Genomic DNA, 24187 nt, shown 5'->3' on the forward strand with positions numbered 1-24187 from the left:
GCCAGTCATGGTGATTTAAGCGATTTACTACTCACCTATAATTTACCCCTGTAGAATACATGATATCTATCAATAACTTGAATAGGATTTCTCATCCTCCCATTAATAGAATAATTTCTTCTAATCACAGTAATCGTTATCATAATCAAGATTAATGAATGTCATCCATCGTAATATTGTAAATACAATATTAAGGTACATTTATTTCAGTTGGTCAACAGTAGGGTTTTGTGAAGCCATTGATTTGCCTCTATGGTCCCGATTCAGATTTCGACGGACCGGTTACTCCGTCACACTGGTGGTGTATATACTGCCTGCCGAAATATTTTGTCACCGTTTTGACGAAGGAAGCTGAAGTGAAGGAGTCGAGATCCAGGAGTTGATTAAGGAGAGTTTATTCATCAAGAACAGCAGTACAAGTATTCACCATCCTGCCTCAGCAACCGCCAGGATCAGAAAAGAGAATATGGAACTACACAGGTAAGAGAGAACATGGAATACATACTGGCATAACACTCTAAACAGGGATAACATTAAAGTGATAGGCACAACATATCTCCTCCCCTTAAAGGAAACAAAAAAAAACAAACAAAAAAAAAAAAAAAAAAAAAAGAAAAACAGTGTAATACAAAGAGAAAAAATCAATATCTGACAAATTCATCAAATTTCTTGGGAACACGAAGAGTCCTTCCATGGGAGGTGCGACTCAAACTAGAGGACACTCCTCGTGCAGACCGAGGAGCAGAGGGAAACTCCCTTGAACAGGTGGGAGTAACAGGGAAAGAGTCTGGGAAGTGACATGCGCCCTGAGAAGGACCTGAAACAACTTGGGAATCCCTGAGGAGAGGATCACCTTTCAAGGACACATCTCTGGATGATTGCTCAACCACTTTCTCATCAGGAACGTGCGTCTTGGCGTACAAGGCAATCCTGCGAAAATTCCAATTTTGCCCATTCTCTAGCACAACATGCCATTTGTGTACTTCCTTGACCCTCATGGGATCGGAAAACTTATTCATGCCAAACTCCCTACGTCCTAACTTGATTTTAACCAAGTCGCCCACTTCAACTCTACCCACCTTCCCAGGAACTACCTTAGAAGCAACATTACCTTCCCACAGCCACTGCGGGACCAGCTTAGTTCTGGGAGTCCTCCCACGCATGCACTCAAACGGAATTAAATCAGTCACTCCATGAGCTGTGGTATTGTAAGACCACACCATATCTTCTACCGCCCTGCGTACATCCTTCTGTCCTTGTACAGACAACTGACCGGAGCGTCGCCAAAATGAAGTGAAGGAGTCGAGATCCAGGAGTTGATTAAGGAGAGTTTATTCATCAAGAACAGCAGTACAAGTATTCACCATCCTGCCTCAGCAACCGCCAGGATCAGAAAAGAGAATATGGAACTACACAGGTAAGAGAGAACATGGAATACATACTGGCATAACACTCTAAACAGGGATAACATTAAAGTGATAGGCACAACAGAAGCCTTATGAGATTTATATTTCTCCAACGGGATATCCGTCACTGTTGTGACGGAATAACCCACCTGCCGAAATCTAAATATGTATATGAAGCAAATCGTGTGTAAAGCTGTGCATCTAGCCCATAAAGGTCAGCCCTCTGACAAATCCTTATCATTCCATTAATTAAAGCTATGCTACTTTAAAGAGATCATATAATAATTGAAATACATTGCACTGTTTCTTTCAATAAATACCCGATTGCTGGATGGTTGCTAAACCGTTCCTCCGCTTCAGCGTACAGAGCTGACCTTGCCTTTCCATCCTAGTAATGAGCCTTGCATCACCTGTATAGTACGGTCTCTGCCTATAAACAATCAAAGCATCTCAGCTAAAAGCTGAACAGAATTACTAAAGTATGTGGAGAGAAAGTCAAGCAATGGCTACAGCAAACTGCTAATTTTAAAGATGTAAATAAAACACGTGACGCATTAGCAGACGTTTGCCTTTTGATTGACGAAGGCGTGAGAGATGTCACATGCAACCCCAGCAAGGAGCAGCTGCATCGTCTCTGCAGCGGTCCCTGGCTCTCGGCTCCCTTGCGTCTGGTTCTTGGCCCTCGGGTTTCGGCGTTATATATTGGCCCCCTGACCCACCAGAATGCGACTCACTGAGCTTCCGGTCAATTCCAAGCAGAGCCGGTGTCCAAGCCAGTGTTACGAGGACCAGCGTGACTGGTGTGAGCAGTTACTTGCTCTTTAGGTATTACTTATTGTTTGATTAATTAAATAATTACAATTCATATAAAAGAGAAAAGCTTAGAACCTTATTCAAACATTTTTCGCTATGCTTCTCCCAACATACTCAATAAAAATAAGGCAATACAATTTTTGAATATAAATCATATATAGGAGTAGGATGCCTGTCGCTCATTTGTAAGCACAAGGTGGCGTTGTATTCATAAATATATTTAATATGAGTAAAAGTCCCTTCTAAAAACAGGTAAGCCACCAAACTGGAAAAAGTGCAACCTAGCTCAAAGAGCATGGTCGTGGACCAGTCAGAAATCAGGGGGACTTAAGCTGCTGGTGCGCTTAGTACTGTGCCTTCCAACAAAATCAACCATAGTCTGCTGAGTCAGTTCCCAAGGTTGAGTTAGATTTTATCTGTTTTAGGCCATCCCAAACCTAATGTACAATTTATAGTTACAGTGATCAGTAGCAGAACGTTGGTGTTATATCTTTTCCTCGGCCACATAAGTGAAAGTTTTATACTCCCTTTGGCAAGGTTCTACTGTTATCTAAGTGGCGCAAACTTTTAAGTTAAAAGATGCATCAAAATTCGTTTTCGGGAAGCTGAGCCAGGGGACACCAATTTTGATGTAAAACCCAGAGTTCCAGTAATCAGTAACTGAACATTTCGGTGTTGTCTTTTCCTGAGCCACACAACTTGAAATTTCATGGTCCCTTTGACAAGGTTCTGCTGTTATCATGGGGGCACAGACTTTTGATGTGAAAGATGGATTCAAATTCGATTTTGTGAAGCTCAACCAGGGGACACCAAATTACTGAGAGGCTACTTCAAAGGTATGCCGTTGGTATGTCTATCAGTTTCCTCATTTTGACACCGGGCCTAAGGTTTCTGGTTGAACTTGTGGTATGCGAGATGTACAAAGATTGTGAAGCTGATGTTTAGGGCCGTGTTTTCCGGTGTCAGTGCCGCAATAATGCCCTGCCTGCATGACCGGACTCCCAATCTGTTCCACTGAGGCTTCAGTTTTGACCTACGCAGGGTCATCAGTGCTCCAGAGACTTGAACGATTCCGCACAGCCCCTGCACACAAGCTCATCTGATGGACTTTGCCAAAGAGTTAGATGTTTCAAAAGATGCCACTCGCCCAGTCTAAGTGCCAGGAACCTCTGTTTTAAATACAAAGTTTATGTGCAGGCTAGGTATGATGGAAGAGGGGCCACCTGGTAAGAGTTGATTACTGCTCATGCATGCTTACGTTTGGCAAGGGTCAACTTGTCGGAAGAGTAGGAACGCAGTTGAGTGCGCTTCTTAATAATTAATTTGAAAGCTACGTTGCTTGGGTTAAGGTTCCACAGGTTGCTTGCCGAAAGCTGCTAGAGCGGATGTCTAACCGTAGCAGGGACTCGAGGGAGCCTGTGTAGCCTGTCATAACTTATGGCACAGTTTTTAGAAAAGCACCTGTGCTTATCGTTTCGTAGTATAGGAGGTTTAGCTCTAATCGGATCTGTGTAGCGGATGCAGTTTATGGCAGCTGACGAATCCTTAGGTCTCGCCTACAGCATTGCTTTAGCAATGCTTGTTTGGCGAGATTATAGTAAGGCTTTCAAAAGTCTACCCAAACTGCGGATTAGGTACCGTGCATGTGAGCCATGCGCGTGCACATCGCCAGCCTCCTCGCACATCGCACACCATTTGTCTGAGCCTCGGCATCAGACTTCAAAGGAAGCCGCTCCCCTGCCACGCAATGCCGCTCCCCCGCCCCCACCACGCAATGCCGAGAACATATGGCTTGTTAGACAATTGTACCGACTAAACATTTAGCCCAGAGTTTCTCTGAGTAAACACTACTGGTAAACAGTGGGTAGGAGTTGGCTCTCTGTTTTCAAGTTGTGCTGTCAGCAACTTGTTTGTCTGTGAGTCGCGTGAGCGTGCTTTAGAGAGCAATCACCGAAGCACATCTGTGTCCGATACTACCCTGACTTCAAAGGAAGCGGCTCCCCCGCCCCCACCACGCAATGCCGAGAGCTTGTTGTTAGTAAGGCGCTTCCTTCCAGGGAAGGTGCTTTGCTTTTCCCACGGAAGGTACGAGGACTCTGTAATGTTTCCCGCCCATTTCCTCTGACTGAGCAGTGCCCAGTCCGTCCAGACCAGCATTGCCCGCCTGCGGAACCCACTGCCCGTTGCTGAGCACATCCTGGCCTTCAAAGATAAACGGGAAAGCCACAGCCCTCTCTCACCCTGGTTTACCCCATGAGGCCAATCAATCGCCACAGCGGGAAACGAGCTGTAACACAGCAGAACTGCACTGCATTTAGCATTCATGGTCCAACCGCTTCCGATATGTTTTTCGTCAGCTGAACTCAAACACGCGCTTAGCAAAGTCGCTGTCCTTTGTTTGGCCATTTTGTTTAGTGTCAATTCAGAAAGCTACTGTGCCCGTTACGTTACGGGTTTCTGGGCATCTTGAAACAGTTGGTTTCGACTGGATAGTCCCAGGCTACTCACCGTCCGAGGAAAGAATAATTTAGTAAAAGTCGCCTTCACTTTTGCTCCGCATCCATTGAAGTGTATCTTATGGTTTCTTCTGCCTATTATGGCTGGCACAACCAGCTCGTGGCCCCGTAAAATGATGTGTTTCATGTATGCGGGGTTCCAAAAGTAAAAAAAAAAGTTTTTTGTTATTTTTTTAAAATAATGTTGTGATCCTTGCTCTGACACTCGTTGAAAACTGCTTGCTGGCACTAAGAACTAAACAGCGAACATGGCGACACAGCACAACCTTTAATTTCCAGAGACTGAGTTTATTTAATTTGTACCTTAACGGAAGCAATGGCAAACTGGTCATTCCTCCCGCCACCCTGTTATCCTTATCCGAGACATTCCTTCCCATTGGACGGCCTCCCCCCCCCCCCCCCAACCCAGCCCCTCCCTCCTTTGCCCTGCCATCCGCCCATTGCTGCCTTTTCCATAGCTATCTAATTGTTGCCCCTGGTACGCTTGGCGCCTTCTCCCTTTAGTCAGTGTTTGTGCTAGGATTATCCAGCCCTGCCCCCAAGGCTCGTTCCCCCCCTGAAGAACTGCCCACCGTAAATCCCTTCCCCCCACTACGTGCTCCCGACCCCCCACCCCAGCCTTCCTTCACTTCCATTGAACCCCCCCGTATCCCGGGATAAAATCCCCCTCACTTTTGCCTCCTGCAACTTTTTCTTCATGTAATTCACCGTTTGCTACCTCTTGTATTTTGTTGCTCACCATTGTCACTTTTGCCTCCTGTAACTTAACGTTTTGCTTTTTTAATTTGTTCACTTGTAATTGTCTCCTGTGTATCATTACTGTTCCTATTGCGAAGCGCTCTGACCCCTTCGGGTAAAGTCTGCACTACATAAACACGCATGAATAAATAACTAAACAAATTAAATCTTACCACTCACACAACCAGCCCCTGCCCGCATTCTGGCATATTGCAGCGCATCTAGTAGGGTACCGTGCAACACAGAACAGGCCATCCCACGCAATGAAGCTGTGCGCCTGTGGATCCCCCAGCTGACACTCATCGGCCATGCCTAATAGCCGTCCTAGAACCAGACATGCTGCGGAACTGCCGCCCATTGCTTCCAGTCCCGGCCTGTCTCACCCAAAGGCGGCTATCCACAAGCCCGCTGTGCAATGCCGAACCGGTATCCCAAGCTGCTTATATTGCCATAAATGACAATCCCCACCCTCCACTCCAGGTCACCTGGCCACCCTCCCTCCGTGCCTCCCCCAAGGGAACTTCTCCGCGCGGCACCCCTGGACCCATCCCCACGTCCTCCACTGCAATCCCCCTTCCAAACAGTGCCCGACCCCCCCGCCATGTCTCCTCAGCGCCAGCAGAACTAAAATACCTGTCCTGACCGGCCCCAGAAGGATGAAAGACCCCTGCCTGCCGCCCACACAAAACCTGCACAGGCCCCCTCCCGCAACCACTGCTCCTGCGCACCGCCGCCTCCCAACCGCGTCGGCATCTACCCGCATAAGCCCTCCCCACCACTCCCACTGACCTGCCAGGCCACACCCTGTGTCCCCAAGCCCCCCATCCGCAACCTTCCACTGGCCCACCAACCAATCGAAACCGGCCCCCCTTCCAGAGCACCCTTCCCTGCGTCCAAGCCTTCCTGTGTACCCACTCATCCAAAACTTCGCACCCACCCTCCCTGTTATCACTCTCATCCCCTCCGCCGCTATTTATGCTGCGCTAAGCACCCTGGTAGCCCTGATCCATCCCGCATGACACCGTCTGCACCAGTCACTCTTTTACGAAAACCTTTGTCACCATCCACTGTGAGGCCCCCCTGTGGCATCCGGGGGGAAGCCGGGTGCCGAGCTCCATTGCGCATTTCGCGATGCCCGACAGCTCTTACCCCTGGTCCTTGCCCTTGTGCGGCCAAGACCCACTGCGACTCCGACTGCACAGCGACCCGAGGTGTGTCCTCCCCGTGCGCCCGGACCAATCACGAGCCCTGCAGCTGCCTGCGCATCCCCAACCCCCCTATCACCTCGACCACCCCCAATAACGCCATGCCTGACCCCCACGTCCGGCTCAAGCCCTGGCACTCCAAGCCCTGCCCCCAAGGCAGGGCTTGGGGGCAGCTCCATCAGCCACCCGCAAATAGGCAGTGCCCCGCAACCACCTCCATAATCTTTAAACGGTGCCCAAGACGCCATCTCCAAGCACTCCTGCATGGCCACGCCCGACCAGCCTAGACCATCCCCAACCCACCCAGCTCTGCCCCAGAGTTCCCGCAGGCACCACGCTCGACCCTGCACTGCCCCCGATACCCCCTGGCCTCAGTCGGACGAAAGGCCAAGGGCACGAAACTGGGCCTCCAACCGCAACCTAGTACCGAGCTGGTGTGACAGAGCCCAAGGGCAACATGAAAGTGTGGGGAAAGTGTGTGTGTGTGTGTGTGTGTGTGGGGGGGGGGGGGGGAGGAGTTAAGTGGGCATGAGGCACATTGCGAGACTTGCTTAGGTGCGCACTGCACCAGGGACTTCCAGGCGCACTTTCAAGTGACAGGTGTTTAGTGTGGGATTTCAGGAGCCGGACACTACGTCAGTGCCTACCCAGGACGCCGGGTTACAGCCCCACACATTCAGCAGGTGACAGCGGTGTTCCTCTCCCGGGGCTTTGCAGAGCTGTCCCTTCCTGCCTCTGTCCTCTGCTTTCCTCTCGTCAATGCCTCCTGTCTCTGACCCCTGCTGCTCTTCTCTCACTGCCCTGCAGATGGAGCCCCTCTGAGTGACTTCTCTTGGTCCTCCTCCCTAGCCGTGGTGGCGGTTTCCTTCTCTGGCCTCTTCACCTTTTTTTTTTTTTGCAGAGTTTTATATAGATCGAACTTGACCCGAATCGGGTATCAGAGCGCTTTACATAGCATCAGTTACATTACATGAACACACATTCATTTTTGTTAGGCACAGGGCGTTTAAGTGATTTGCCCAGAATCACAGGAGGTTTAGCGTCATTACCGAGACTCTAACCCAGTTCTCCGAGGTCGAGCGCCCTAGCCGTTATCTTCCTCATGTTGGCCTGCCTGTGCTGCAAGAAGGGCGACAGTTGATTCAAGATAAGACAGACCTGTGGATAATCACCCCCTGCCAGGGCCCATCTGGGTGGGACTATAGGCAGAGCCACTGGGATAATGCGGCAGGGAAGGGAAAACTCTGCCAAACAAGGTAGCACTTAATTTGCCATCTCTTGGCGTATAATTTAGTCAACCCTACTGCAGTGTTTTTTCACTATTTTGTCATTTAAACACATGTAGATAGGAAAAAAAAAGATTCCGAACAGCTTGGATACTGCAACAGCTTTTTAGAAAACAGAAATATACGCATTCCCCAGGCCCTATTTAACTGTTATTAACCAACAAGGAATATTTTCTTTCCTCGAAGCACAACCATCGCTTCTGACCCCAAGAGTAAAATAGTGTGTTTTCTGAAAACAAACCTACGCATGCACAATTCTAGAAATAAAAGGGGAGCCTCCTCGTGTACCAGTTTTCCTTAAGATTTTTTCAGTTTTGGGTTTAGTGTGTGTTCACACTAGGGCTTTAGAATCACCACTTTCTGTTAAGAGGCCAATAGTACAGTGTTGTACATTACTAGGTACAATGTCAGCGTCTTCCTAGAAGGCGCTCTCACATCAAGGCATCAGACCTTAAAAAAAGAAGTCAAATGTTTGCCATCTTGCTGTACTCTGAGCACCCTCTTGAAGTTCCGGATGACGTGTCTCCGGTGTAACATGACTTTGCACGTATAACGAAGTACATTTAACCAGTGAGGCTCCGAAGTAAAATTTTCTTCCCGATTAATCATAAATTTACGATTTAGAGTCTTTACCAAAGACCATCTCCGTCGGTTTCAGCATTAATCATTCATTATTTCTATATGCAAACCCTCGAATAAAGCACTGATTGTAATCTAGTATCGGTAACGGAGATAAGGAACAATATTTCATTAGATCGCACAAGAACTGCAAAAATACCAAAACCAAGCCATATAATTACATTGCAATTTGTGCTCTTTGACTTGAATGTGAACATCTTTTCTCTGAGGTCTTCACTTGGCTCTCTCTGCTGGCGAGTGGGTCTATGAACCAAACGCTCTTGCTTTAATGAAAATTATTTCTATGTCCAGATTCACTCGGATGGACACACAACTCCACAAACCCACATACAATCCCCCCACATACAATCCCCCCACATACAATCCCCCACATACAATCCCCCACATACAATCCCCCACATACAATCCCCCACATACAACCCCCCACACACCCCACCCCCAACACATACCCCACCCCCAACACACACCCCGCCCCACACACACCCAACCCCCCCACACACACCCAACCCCCCACACACACCCAACCCCCCCCACACACACCCAACCCCCGACACACGCCACAGCAACACACACCTCGCCCCACACACACACAACCCCCCCACACACACACACACAACCCCCCCCCCCCACACACACACAACCCCCCCCACACACACAACCCCCCCCACACACACAACCCCCCCCACACACACAACCCCCCCCCCCACACACACAACCCCCCCACACACAACCCCTCACACACCCAACCCCATACACACCCAACCCCATACACACCCAACCCCATACACACCCAACCCCATACACACCCAACCCCACACACACCCAACCCCACACACACCCAACCCCACACACACCCAACCCCACACACACCCAACCCCACACACCCAACCCCACACACACCCAACCCCACACACACACACACCCAACCCCACACACACACACACCCAACCCCACACACACACCCCACCCCACACACACACCCCCAACCCCACACACACACACACACCCAACCCCACACACACACACACCCAACCCCACACACACACACCCAACCCAACCCCACACACACACACCCAACCCAACCCCACACACACACACCCAACCACACCCCACACACACACACCCAACCCAACCCCACACACACACACCCAACCCAACCCCACACACACACACCCAACCCAACCCCACACACACACCCAACCCCACACACACCCCAACCCCACACACCCCCCAACCCCACACACCCCCCAACCCCACACACCCCCCAACCCCACACACCCCCCAACCCCACACACCCCTCAACCCCACACACCCCCAACCCCACACACCCCCAACCCCACACACACACCAACCCCACACACACACCCAACGCCACACACACACACCCAACCCCACACACACACCCAACCCCACACACAACCCCATACACAGTCGGAACGTGTTTATGACTGCGCGACCGCGCAACGATTAAGACTCCTGATCGATTTCAGGCTTCTGACCAACGCTCTCCTCGTTCCTTTCAGGACTCATCGGCTCCGACCACCGGTGGTGGAGGGGGCGGCCGGGGTCTGGGTGGCCAGCAAGGACGTGACCAGCCCTGCCCGAGGAACGGTGCAGAAAAGCAGGAAGGCTCTACGCCTAGGAGACCACAGTTTGCCAAGAAGAAAGTCGCAGCCTTAACAGTGCATCGATATGCCCCAGATAGTGAGAACGCGGCTTCGGAATCTGACGTGGGCTCTGACCTTGCTGGACAGCGCGGCGGAGATTACCGTAGTGAGAGAGGCGCTCCGTCCACTACTGAAGGTGACAGCGACTGATACTTATGTTGTCATTGAAACAGCTGACACCAGAGTTTCTCCCCCTGATAGACTTTTTGAAATTGTCCTGTTAATTGAAGGTGACATACAGCGAACCATAAAAGGGGTATTCTGGAAAAATCTTTCGTCTACATATGACATTTTGATTTCGGAGGCTGACTGGCCCCCACCTTTTGTGCTTGCAGCTCCGCGAGGGGAGGAAGTAATCCTCCCCAGTTTCGCGAACACAGTCTCGAAAGAGGATGCGCTGCATTTTGCAGAAGAGTGGGCTCTAGCTCTGGCGCCGGCTGTGTACCGCAATCAGTGTGGTTGGGATAAATTGTCCCCTAGCCACGAGACACCTTTACGGTTTCAGCCGCAGCCTCAACCTCCATATCCTATAAGACGTGAAGCGAAAGCTTCCGTCGCGGCAATCCTTGAACAATTGGAATATCAAGGTGTAATTGAAACATGTGTGTCACCGATGAATAACCCTCTTTTTACTGTGAGCAAGCCTGACGGTTCGTATCGTTTGGTTTTGGATTACCGGCATTTAAACTCTCATTGCCGTAACTGTGCAGTACAGAATACTCACGGCTCTGCTCTTGTGAATAGTCTTGTGCGTAAGCGGTTTAAGACCACGCTTGACATTTCTAATGGTTTCTATGCCCACCAATTGGATGCTATGAGTTCCCAATGGACCAGTTTTACATGCGGCGGTGTCCAAAAACACTTTCGGCGTTTGCCTATGGGCTATAAGAATAGTCCTGGGATTTTTTCTGCCCGCATAGCCTCTTTTGGAGAGAATTGACCCAGATGCTTGTTCATATGTGGATGACATATATCTCACAGACGAACTTTGGGAGCATCTGTGTCGTGTAAACGGAATTATTTGTACATTTGCAAACTTAGGTTACAAATTCAACTTTGCAAAATCGCACATTGCAGAGTACACGGTGTTGTTTCTGGGCTACGAGCTTAACAATGAAGGAAAGGGATTGGCTCCTCACTTCCTGGAGAAATGCGCACAATTGCGCGCTTCGACAACACTGAAAAAATTACAATCTTTACTGGGCTTTTTGAATTTCGGGAGAACTTACATTCCGGAATATGCCCAGCGTATCAAGCCTTTGTATGCTTTGATACAACCATCTTTTTCCAAATCATGCTGGCTGCCTGAGCATTCGGCTATTCTGCAGTCTTTGCAGGCTGATCTGCTCGCTTCTAATTTCTTACTGACTCGTGATAATCAGACCAACCTGGTGATAAGAATTATCCCTGGGACGTTAGGTTTCACTTACCTGACTTTTAATGAAGGAGACACAGTACCTATTGCTTACAGGTCACACTTGTACACTTTGGCTGAATTGTGCTTTTCCACTGTGGAGAAAGTTTTGACGGCTGTGCAGATGGCAATTCTTAAGGAACGTGCCCTGTCACAGGGAAAACGCATGTTGGTTGTTACCCCGTGTCCTGACTTGGAGTCAGTCACAAAAGCCAGTGTACCTAATTCTAAGGCTTTGCACCCTCGGTGGATTCAATGGGCAGCGTCCTTGTCATCTCAGGATGGCACGTTTATTTTTGACGCCACATTAAGGTCGCAGGAGTACTTACAGTATGAATTTGTTCATCCTGCTCCTTTAGCAATGCGACCCCTGGAGGATTTCAATTGCATCATTTACACCGATGGTTCGGCGCAGTTTGGGCATGGCTCTAAACACGCCCACGTTTCCGCATGCGCCATTGTGGTCGGTGCCATGGTGAACGATGAGTTCAAGTCCAGTGTCGTGCACACGCAGACACTCGGAGACTGCACTGCACAATTGGCAGAGCTTCGTGCTTTGATGCTTGCGTTTGAGTACGCAGATCCTAGGGTGACTACTCTAATCGTAAGTGATTCTTACTACTGTGTCCAGTCTTACAATGAGGACTTAATCTATTGGATTCAGAATGAATTTCGTGATTCCAAGGGTAGCACAATAAAACATAAAATGATCTGGGTCCGAGTGGCTGAGCTTAAAGAGCAGTTGCCACTTACGTTTGTGATTCATACTCTCGGGCATCAGCGTGTGGGAGTCCACGCTGTCGGTAATTCGCTTGCTGATGAAGCAGCGAAATCAGTAGTAGCTAAATATTTAGTTGCAGCAGTTACACGGTCCAAAAGTAAAATAGATGATGACATCTTGGCGGCTGTTGCTGCCACTGAGAAGGGAGGTAAATATCCTGCGGGGTTCCCTTTGAAGTACACATACCACTTAAGTCCCGATAAGGTTCCTTACGTGAAAATTCCTGATGTTGGCGAACGTTTAATTCCCAACTCGGATCGCAGAGCTACTTTGATTACAGCGGCTCATGAAGGTGTGGCGTCTGCGCATGCGGGCGTCTCAGCCACTGTAATTCAGCTACAACAGAGGTTCTGGTGGCAGGGACTGTACAAACAGACGCGTGATTATGTCCTTCAATGAGACATTTGCCAGCAGATCAAGCCTTCGACTGCTGCGCGTCCGCCACAGACACAGTTGTACATTTCTAATAAACCACTGGGTTGCGTTTTTTTAGATCACTGCGGTCCTTTTTCTTCTGATACTGCGTATAAGTAAATCTTAGTAGAAGTTGATTCATGCACACGCTTTGTGTGGGTATGGTCTCATCGCAGCGCTGATTCATGGACTGTCATAAGAGATTTGCGTGTCTTTGTAGGGATTTTTGCCTGTGGTACCTTCCATTCGGATCAAGGTCCGTCTTTCGCCTCTAAGGTGTATAAGGATGCTATGGTTTCGTTGGGGGTCCAAGTCAAGTTTTCGTCTCCATACAGACCTGAGGGTAATAGTGTAGTGGAACAAATGAACCGCGACTTAAAGCAATCTTTGACAGCTCGAGTTATAGGCACTGGCAGAAACTGGTTGGCCCACCTCAATGGCGTGCAGCGTGCTCTTAATAATCTCCCTAGAAGGTCTCTGGGTGGGCGGACCCCATACGAAATGCTCTTTGGTATCAAGATGTATGTCCCTGACCTCGACGGTCTAGACTGCGTGACTCAAGCCAAGGCCTTTAACGTAGATGAACATTGCAATGTTTTACAGGATCTACAAAAGACCAGAGACAGTCTTGCAAAGGAACATTTGCCCTCCACATCGGATGATGCGTTGCAGATCCCGGTAGTTGGCTGGCTACCCAAAGTTGGAGAACTGGTTCGAGGGAAGATCGATAACAAGAAAGAATTTGGTCCTTTCTATCGAGCACCGGTCCCCGTTCTTGGTGTGGAGGGCACAAGAACAGTAATTTTACCACCACTTCCAGGTCGTAAGGAAAACAGATTTATCTCAATTGACAATGTCAAGATACACAGGGTGGCCGATTCTTCATAGCATGACACTGGCAGTCTCCTGTCCTTCGATTGTGAGAAATTCAGTTTTGGCCATCACTGCAGCTGCTGAGCCAGAAGTGGCCCTCGAGATGCCTGTCATTTCCAATCCTTTAATGAACACTTTCCCAGTTAATAACATTGATGACCTTGATTATTCCTATCCTGCTGATTTATCGATACCTGACTTACAAACACGTTTGGCCACAGACTCTAGATTCTCATTTGACTCTGCTTCAGTGACTTCGACAAAACCCTCACGTTACGCAATTTATGCCTCTTTCTTCAAGAAACATTTTTTGGTTCCTCCTTGGACATATATTTGGCTAATGCTTTTTTCAGTATACCTTTTTATGTCATTTGGTTTTGTGTTTTATATTTTCCGTATAATGGATGGACACTATGTCGAGGAGAGAACATGCATTCGGCATCTTAATGGAACTTTGGCCCCCTTATCCTCTTCGCATTCTGCACACAGACTAAAAAGAGACTTGAACTTTGTTAACATCACAGCTTGGCCGGTTCTTGGTGGGATTGTGTGGGATGCAGTTAAATTTCAAATTCATGGCCCAACTGAAGTGGTTAATGTCCCTAATGTGCTAAGAGTGAACATGGGGGATGTGGTGAAACAAAACATACGTTCTGATGATTGGAATGTTCAGGCCGTAGAATCATTATTCTCTGATTTGAAATATTATGCTGCCTTTGATGCTGAAGATTTATATTTAGAATATGCTAATTATGGTGATTTATTTTGGTTTCAACATTTTGGTAATCATTTTTTACATAAGACAAGTTCCAGAAGGGGTACTGTAAATTACACGCAGTGGGAACATTGCCCTGCACCATTACAAGGCAGCTCCAGTACATTTTTAAATAAATACACTTACTTTACTGACTTTAATCAATCGAGACCTGAGTCCTTTTATTTTAAGATGACACTGAAACCCATGTCCAAAGTTAGACTTACCGATACTAAATTATTGTATTCGAAGTCCTTTCTAGAAAAATTGGCTGTAGAAGGCTACGAGCTATGAAAGGAAACAATTGACCTTAAATCGGTTTGGGGTTCTAAAAGTTGGCAGGTACAAGGCACTGAGGCTTTGTACCGTGCATGTCTCATCCCGAATCACATGTTGTTTTTGAATTCTACTATTTCTCATACAACGTGCTTTGGATTGGCTACTTCAAAAAAGTTAAATACCCCTGCTGTCCCTGATTTGGAAGAATTTTCTGGTTGGAATAATTACACAAAGTTTTCCATTAGAGAGTTGCAAACATCACTGAATAATGCATCCTTTAATGTGTCCAGTTTTGATCCAAAGGGTTGGCTGCTATGGCACAGAAGCTCTGACTCTTGCCAGCATCGCTTTCTGGGTTTAACTGAAGGTTTTACACGAATGAGGCCTGATCCTCGTTTTGATCCTGACCACACTGTTACAACATACTCAGTTGGAAAATGATGTCAAAATTGGTTACAACATTCTACATTAGCTGCTGTTAAATTACATCTATCTAAGCTGACTAATTAGGTGGATAATAATGATTTTATTAAAGGCCCGGCAAGTGGTAGATTTAAACGTTGGATTTATGCTGCTTACAATGAAATTTGGAAGCGATCACAGATTGAAGCTGCTAAGCGCCTGAGAGCAATTGATCAAGCACATTTAGAAAAGGTGCTTGCAGTTGTCGATCACAGTATTAACATGCTTTCTTCTCGCATATACACGTTGAATAACATTGTTTCTTCAGTGGTTGATATTGTAAATGATGAGGTGTCTGTTTTATACCATGGCCAGAATCAACTGAGTTCTGTAATGCAGTTTGCATGGACTCTGCAGACTCTCAAATCTGGCCGTGTGCCCTGGAATTACATGAACGTTTCCTCCCTCTTTGCCCCATTTAATTTGACTGACAAACAGCGCATGCTTTCAATGCGAGATGCATCATTTTCCATGTTACACATTGAGAGGTTGGAATCTTTACCGTTCTCTGTTGCTCAGGCCGCTGATGCAACATGGCTTATCCACGGATTAATTACATTACCATTCGCGTTGTACAAATTCACTAGTTGTATGCGACATGTTGCAATAGGACGTTATAAACCGTTAGGAGGTGCCTTCCTCCATGAAGCATGGTCTCTTCCCTTCACATATAGGTGCCTGAAAGACGGCAGAGAAGTTTATCTGAATGGGGAAGAATGCACAGAGTCCCCTGACCATTCATTATTATGCAGACACATTCAATTGCATGGTTCCTGCAACCAGGAACAGCCTAATCTGCCCTGTGTTTTTAAAAGGGACTCCTGTACCCGCAATTGTTCCCACGTTTACACTTTTGGCAAATGGTAGTTATTTGCTGTTGAATAACGAGGAGTGTTGTGGGTTAATTGTCGGTATCGCTTATGTGGTAACTGTATCTGAACGTGTTGTGTGCTGCAAAAACGTTATGTATCCCCCTACGCATGGGAATTCAGATGTTTCCATCTGGCGGCGCATCCCAACCTTGAAGGCAGACTTCAATGGTATGTCTAGAATAAGAGCCCTTTTGTCTCAGAAAGAGGTGGCCCTGAGTTCGGCTCGAGAAACATTCGTCCTTCACATAGCTAACACACGCAGAGAAGTGCAGGCGCTTTTAAATACTGATTTACTGTTACATTTCAGCGAGCTGGTTCATCAAATCTTTAATGCCTCCTCCACTTCCGGCCCGCTCACTTTTTTAAATTAGTTTGCAGCGGTCTCGTGACTTCATTTGAAAAAATATTTGGGGTCATCCCTGCCTTTTTTCATTCTATTTTTTCGAGTTTGTTTGGAGGCTTCCCTGTCTTGCTGGCTTTAGCTGCAGGCGTTTTGGTGATATTTTGCTTTATTACAAATGGATGCCCATCCTGCATTAGGAGCAGAAGAGCCCCTCCTGTCACTGTTGCGCAACCGGATGCTTGATTACTATGGCACCCTGCCGCTTGCGACTTTAAGCACGGCGTTTGGATTATCGTTTCGATTTTCCTATTTTACATGTGTCCAGCCTGTGTTTCATTGCCTTAGCTGCGATTTCCACTGGGCCCTTGATTTGTGTCTCTGCTTGACGGTGTCTCCTGACGTCGACTTTAATCATCTGATGAGCCCCGTAGTTGCTCACAAGTTGGTTTGTTCTGGCGAAAGGATTATGGCCTTGGCAGCGATGCATGGACTAATGGGTCGTTGGGATGTAATCGCAGCAGCGCATGAGTTCTTGCCAAGAAACTTTCTTGAGAACCCACTGAGTTGTCCTCTGATGTTAATAGAGGATCCAGTAACGGAGCAGCACGTATGTTCCTTCCCACTACTTAATTGGATGGCTGAACTGTTTTCGGATGATGACAGTGAGTTCATATTGGAGGCTGTGGCTGCATATTTTGCATATTCAATTCTATCGTGAGATGCCATGGAGTTTATTTTACTTATTTCGGCACGTGCTTTTTATATTTTTGGACAGTGCCTTTTTCATGTGTGAAATGTTTTTTTATATACGCCCCAGACCTATTGACTTATATTTTCAAAGGTTGGAACAATTACGCTTGGCCACTATAGGCCGTAATATACACGTTTGGAGAATAGATTAACTCATTATTATTGAACTCTGTTCTCTGGTTAAACCCCTTCCAGGTTCTGCCTTTATATGATTTTGACAGGGCTCTGATCATTGGGGGGGGGGGGTGTCATATAGCTACTTCTTTTCTACATACTGTGTTAAGTTAGCATGAGTTTATTAAATGTTTGGACACTGTTTTCATTCTTGCTTCACTTTTGCACACAACACATAATTGTTGTTTTAGCTTTCAACCCAGAAGAGCTTTGTGATTTACTAGAGAAATAATATGTTATTGCTCTGATATCAGTTTTGTTCTGCACTCTGTCTGCACAGCGAGTGCTGAAGGCTACACGGATAACTTAACCCAGTGTTGTTGTAAGGTCTGATCTTCGCACCCCTATAGCCATAACACACATGCTGCTGCCAAAATCTGGCTCTAGGCGAGTTTTATATTGTTGTGCTGAACGCACAAAAACACACTTGATGTGCTTCGCATGCAAAGAGCTGGTGGAAGGTGATGTGATCCTCCTGCCACTGAGATTTTAAGGTATGGGCCCGCCCTGCTAAAACCCAAATGAGACCTTCATAGATATAAAATACTATGCTAAATAGAGAGAGTGTGAATTAGTGTTATGTTAACGTTCTCCGGATCGGTTTGTGGAATAGTATGCCCACCTCTAGATCGAATCAACGCCTGAATAGCCATAATGGCACAGAGCATTGAGGGGATCAAGTGAGGGGAAAAAGATACAAGAATCAGGGAAGGAAAGGAAGGGGACAGCAGGGAGGGAGATCTGTAAGACACAAGCAGATAACACGCATAAGAGTATGTTTACAATAATCAGAACTGACAGTGGTATGCAACTACCTTATAATTGTATACCTGTAAAGGAAAATATAACTCTTCTAGATGTGTAGAGGTGTCTGGTAGCGTAGAAATTGTTGCGGTGTAACTATAACAATACTAAAGCAAGGAACAGTACTATAACAATGATTTCATACTTTTCAGCGTCTTTCTATACATATAGCACCTATAGAAGAACCTACCTAAGTATACCTGTAACAGTGCATCACAGGGGAAGAGTGTAACCATACACCTCTAGAATACCCCTGTTAAGTGGAAGAGGTAAATACAATAGTTAGCACCTATACACAATGAAATACACGCTGCCACTTGTAGTAATATCCATTTCAATGCAAAAGAAACATGCAAAGACCCTTCGTAATTCAGTTCAATTACTAGCCCAAATAATGGCTCTTAAATGGGTTCAAGGGTATAATCCAAAGTAAGGGAGATGAAATGATCGCCACAGTTCATGTGCGCCCTGCGCACCCAAAAACCCAGCTAGGGTAAACTCCGTTGGCCGACAATACCAACCGAGCCAATTCCAAAGTTATAAACGGACACAAAAACCTGCTCACGGTAACCGCTGTTACCGAGTAGGCTGAAACGAACACCCAACAAAGAACTCAGCGATCCCGCTGTATTGCTCTGTGGTGCCAGGCACCCTTAACGCACCAACTCTCAACAGTCTCCGAAACGCCGTGACAATACTCCGGAAGAATTCCCGACACCGCCATCAGCCGCCGACTGTCTTTCATACGTTCTCGCGCTATCGCGTAGTACTGCGTAGGATCATGGGAACGGTAGTTTCCGGCCCAGGGCATGCCGGGAATAGTAGTTCCGTCGGATCGTGATAATTAGACATTGTTAATTTCTATTCATTTCAGCATATTAGTATGCTGTCACCATTCGCCTTTTATGGACTGATAACTATGCTGATAACTTTGTTGCTTATAATATGTTTGCTAGTATTATACAAGATACTGCGTTTGAGAACCTTGCATTAGTAAATAAATATTTCAAACATGCACGTGTCCTCTTTTACTCCACGTTCTGGTTTGTGATGATTATATAACGAAAGAGTGTTCATGTGTTCCACGATTCCTGAGGTACTCTAAGTTCATGTTCTGGTCTGTCTAAGCATGGGAGTTTGTTATGACCAATTAGACACTGTAGCTAGCTCGGTAAGGGGATTTTGGGTACTGAGGTGAGTTTTGGGCCATCCTAATTCACCGACGTTCCAGGTCTCTATGCACAGTTCTGTAGGAGAACGGAATTCCCGCTACACAACAAATAACAATGACACATCCTAGCAAACTCCGCTTATGACAAGAATAAAACTAACAGGACGTGGGGCTCCACCGTGTACCTCCTGTTCTGGTAGCCCACCCCACCACCTACGGGCTAACCCTTGGAATAAATTAATCTTTTTAAAAGACTCAATGGGTGCATTGTTCTATCATAACAAAGATGTTTAAGGTCTACAAATGCCCAAATAGCCACACTGGCCCAGCTTACTTGGCCCCCGGCCAGCAGATAATTATGGTAGTTCCGGGTCATGAATCTCAACAGAGCCAAAGAGAGGCATCCTTTCACTGGGAGAACTGGGCAAAAAGGTTTGGAAGCAAGCAATAAGAGAGCAACCCAGACAGTAGGTAACTCCAGTGGAAAGATGAGTCTTGATCCCTTGCAGCTTTGTGTGCCAAATGACCCAGAGGAACACACCCAAGGTATCTTCGCCACAGAGTCTACTAATGGCATGCCGTTCAAACTTGAATTCCCTGCAAAAGGTAGGGCTTACATGTATTTGCCAAGGTACATTATCCTTTATCCTACAATCATCTGATTCCTTCCTTAGACAAGCAGAAAAATGACAAGTCTGTCATAGCCTTAACACCGTGGCTCTCTGTTCAGTCAGCGATTCAAAACACAGCAGCCTTTCTTCCGGCCAATAAGTAATTCTCTTTCCCTGGTACTGTTAGACGGGGCATTTCCTTCATTGCAGGTTGAGAATCGGGTATCCTCTGACCTAAAGAGGCTCTCAGTAGGCTCACACCTATCAGTGAGTTCCGACATCTTTCTACACAGCTGCGGTTTGAGCAACCTCTGAAGCACATTGCCTCAGCAGGAAGGCGAGACAAGTGGCGTGGAATGTCATGCTTTGCTCATTTTAGTCCATTGTGAATGCCCTAATGCCCTAATGCTCGAACATCTCGGAAGCCACCCGGGCCATCTATATCCAGGAAATGTATGGGGTCCAAAGTTATGACCTGGGCACCAGGAAAAAGGGCTTTCAAGCCTGAAGGTAGCACATCTTGGCACCACATTCTTCCTGGGAGAGGTGGAGAAAATAATAGCTACCGATCATCGTTGTGGTCCATCTGGCCCCAGCGGACAATCCACAACCATTTTCAAACTGAACCCCTAATATTGGCCAAACATCTGTCCACTTTGCACATGCTCTCACCAACCAGGTTATTCCGGACAGCTGGCAGGGATCAATCTTAGCCCTGATTTATAAAGCGGGGACGAAAACTGTACCCTCCAGTTATCGGTTGATTGCCCTACTGGACGGGGAGGCAAAATAATTTGCCAAACTTCTGTTTACCAAATTGACTGATTAGGCAGAAGCAGGCTCATTGGCTCTGGTGAACCAGACCGGGTTAATTAAGAAAATAGGCACAGTCCCGAACATCCTAATGCATGCCCTGTTAATTGACCAAGCTAAGTGTAGCTCCTCAAATCTACACCTGTGTTATGTGGAGTTTTGCTATGCCTTTGATGCGGTTCAGCGTAACATCTTGTGGTCCAAGTTGCACAGCTGGGGAATCTCTCCTTCTCTTCAAAGAGCTAAGCAACTGCTATACTCCGACATGTGGACAAGTGTAAGGCTGGGGTCAAGCGCAGCAGTCTAAACGAAAATGCCCACGAGTAACGGTATTAAACAAGGATGTGTCTTGGCTCCGCTCATTTTTAATTTGTATCTAGCTGAGCTGACTACTGCACTCAACAGTGTTGACTTTCACCCAGACTGTCTGGATTCAACCCTTCACACATGCAGTTTTTCGATGCTGTCGTTTGTTACACCAAGGTCGTCAGCAATAAACCCAACTGCCTTGTGCGCTAAAAAACATGGGCTTTGAGTCAATCTCAATAAAACAGAAACCATGTTTGTGACCACTAGAAGAAGTCCGCCGCTGATTTTCCACCTAGACAGTTCAGCCTTGGAAGCTGTGTCAGAGTATAAGTATCTAAGAGTAATCTTTGACTCCAAAGGTGCTTTCAGCAAACAATGCAGTGAAATACAAAGGAGAAATAATACTATAACTTCTGCCTTTTGTACCTTATGCAACACTCTTGAAGGAATGGCTCTCCAACCACTTCTTCAAGTCATGGCTGCTAAACATGTCCCATTTCTCATATATGGGGCCATGGCCCTGAGAAGAAGAGCTGAAAAAATAATCGATAAAGCCATAACAGGTACGCATGAGTGTTCTATATTCCACTCCATGCCTCTCCCTCCCAAATTCATCTTGAGTTCGGCCTCCAGCCAGACCTTTAAATAGCCTTGGTAATTATCTGAAATTTTCTTATGTTCTAAAAAACATATTAAGATCCACCTTAAGCACTATTGTGCGGAAATCCATAATTGACCCAAGCAACTCCCAGGCTCATTATTAGCTAAATCTGGGTTCATCCAACTTTCAAAAGAGCCAGAAACTCAACAGCGAAAAATATAATTCCTTAATGATAAAGCTATGCTGTCTAAGAGCTCACACACTAGGATGATAATAGGCGCATACGGCCTTCAAAGCCCCAACCATATCTCCAGGAAGTGTTTGGGTTAAGGTCTGAACGACTGAACCTACAGCTTGGAGGACTCCTTCGACGATTCAACTCTCCTGTTTGGAGGATACCTTCCTCTGAGGTCGAACTCTGTCCCGGTAACTACGAAAAAGAAGATGTTTGCCACTTCGTCTGCACCTGTCCAGCTTTAATGCTAGAACTGAAAGGTTGGCTGAGACAGCACTTTATCAGGATCTGAATACGTATGTTTCTGCAGGTGATTCTAGTCTGTCTTAGAGGAGAGGATTCGATGCTCTGCAGGAAATTCCTAATGTTTGTGAGCATGACAGACTGAAAATTAAGTAACTTATACTTACAAAGGAGCCCTCCTTTCCATGGATTAGCCATTGACTGCAAAGTGATTGAGAAGTTGCCCCAGATGACACTGTGCCAATTCTTGGACACCCTTTGTAGCTCACCACATATCTCCGGTAAAACGTTGGGTTTTATTGATTTTTCAATCTTGATCTTAAAATAACTGTGAATTTTAATTAACTGAGCAATAAAGATTGATTGAATTGAAGATTTAAAAGGTAGGAGGAACAGACTGTGGGACGGTCCTTCTGCCAGGCATAACATGACCTTTGTTTACCTAATTCAATCAATAAGTGGGATTTCTAAAGTGTGGCGTGTCACGCTGGTGGTTGGGGGGGGGGTCTTCAGGCGCTGGAGGGATATGTGAGCCTCTGTTTGAGGGTGAATGGTGGTTGAACAACCATGTCTTGAGTTGCTTCCTGAAGTCCTTCAGAGATGAGGAGGTGAGCAGTTGGAGGGGGAGGTAGATCCAGGACTTGGGGGCGAGGTAGGAGCAAGAGCAACCTCTGCAGCGTCTTCGTTGGATGCTGGGGATGTAGGCAAGTGAAAAAGGTCTGAGCTCTCTGGTCGGTTGGTGGAATGTCGGGCGGTTGTTGATGTAGGTAAGGGTGTGGAGACCATATGCAAAGCTTCACATTACATGGTCTATGGTCAATACGAACAAGTTACTCACCTTTGGTAACGATCTATTTGTAAGAAACATTAGTTAGTCATAGATTCCTTACCTTAGAATTATCCCCCGGCGTCCGACTGGATCCAGAAAGTTTTCGTCCGCAGTACCCCTGCGTGCCAGTAGGAATCATCATGCGGCTCTGCGTACGTCATTGGCATCGTAGTCGTCGAGATGACTTCGCTGGAGCTAGTTAGGCGCGCCCACGCGCGCTGACGTCAGTTCTGTACACGACTTTCCACGCCAGGAACGCAGAGCCATACAAGATACTGACCACTGGTGCATTGAAACTAGGGCCCTGAAAGGGATGACCTTAACCCTAGATATCAGTTCGCAGAACGGGGAGGATGGGTGGGGTGCTAAGGAATCTATCACTAACTAATGATTCTTACAGATATATCGTTACCGAAGGTAAGTAACTGTTCATCTGAAAGAAACACATTAGTGATAGATTCCTTACCTTAGAATAGATACCCCAGCAATATGGACCCCGTGGTGGGTCTGTGAATAAAGATCACACAAAGTCACGGAGAATAGACCGGACAAAGAAGCCGCCTCTCCGGACTTGACTGTCAAGGCAATAATGCTTAGTAAGTGTGCAGCGAGGCCCACGTGGCTGCTTGACAGATGTTTTGCAGGAGTACACCACGTCCCAATGCAGTAGTAGCTGCTGTCTCCCTGGTAAAATGGGCGCGCAACCTCGTTGGAGGTTCCTTTTTAGCCAGAGAATAACAGGCCTTGATACAAAAGATGACCCAGTGGGAGATAGTACTCTTGTGTACAGGCCGGCCTTTCTTGGTGCCCACGTAGCCAACAAAGAGCTGGTCATACACTCGGAACTGTTGTGTGCGATTCAGGTAAATTGAGAGCGCAATTTATTTTTTTTAAACTTTATTTTAGTTCTACAACATGTATAGAAACATTCCCCCCCCCCCTCCCCCACAAATGGCATCAATTAAAAAAAAAAAAAAACTTTTGCGCACAGATCGATGACCTCATTATGCCACTTAGGGGTACAGGCATCACCGGGGAAGCATTGGTCACGGGAAATGAAAGCAGCATATTAATATAGGATAGGAAAAATATGAACATGAGGAAGCAGGCGAAGTCGCTAACAAATCCCATCAAACCTAGCAGACCCCTACACCCTCCCCCTCCCCATGAGAGCGCAATTTTTGG

General features: G+C 46.8%; 1 protein-coding gene across 1 annotated transcript in view; it reads left to right on the forward strand.

The window, feature by feature from the left end:
* Positions 1 to 24187, forward strand: part of SOS1 (SOS Ras/Rac guanine nucleotide exchange factor 1) — an 897181-nt gene that overhangs the window by 147393 nt on the left and 725601 nt on the right. The window lies entirely within an intron of this gene.

This window comes from Lissotriton vulgaris, chromosome 6 (genome assembly GCF_964263255.1).
Source record: "Lissotriton vulgaris chromosome 6, aLisVul1.2, whole genome shotgun sequence".
NCBI lineage: Eukaryota > Metazoa > Chordata > Amphibia > Caudata > Salamandridae > Lissotriton > Lissotriton vulgaris.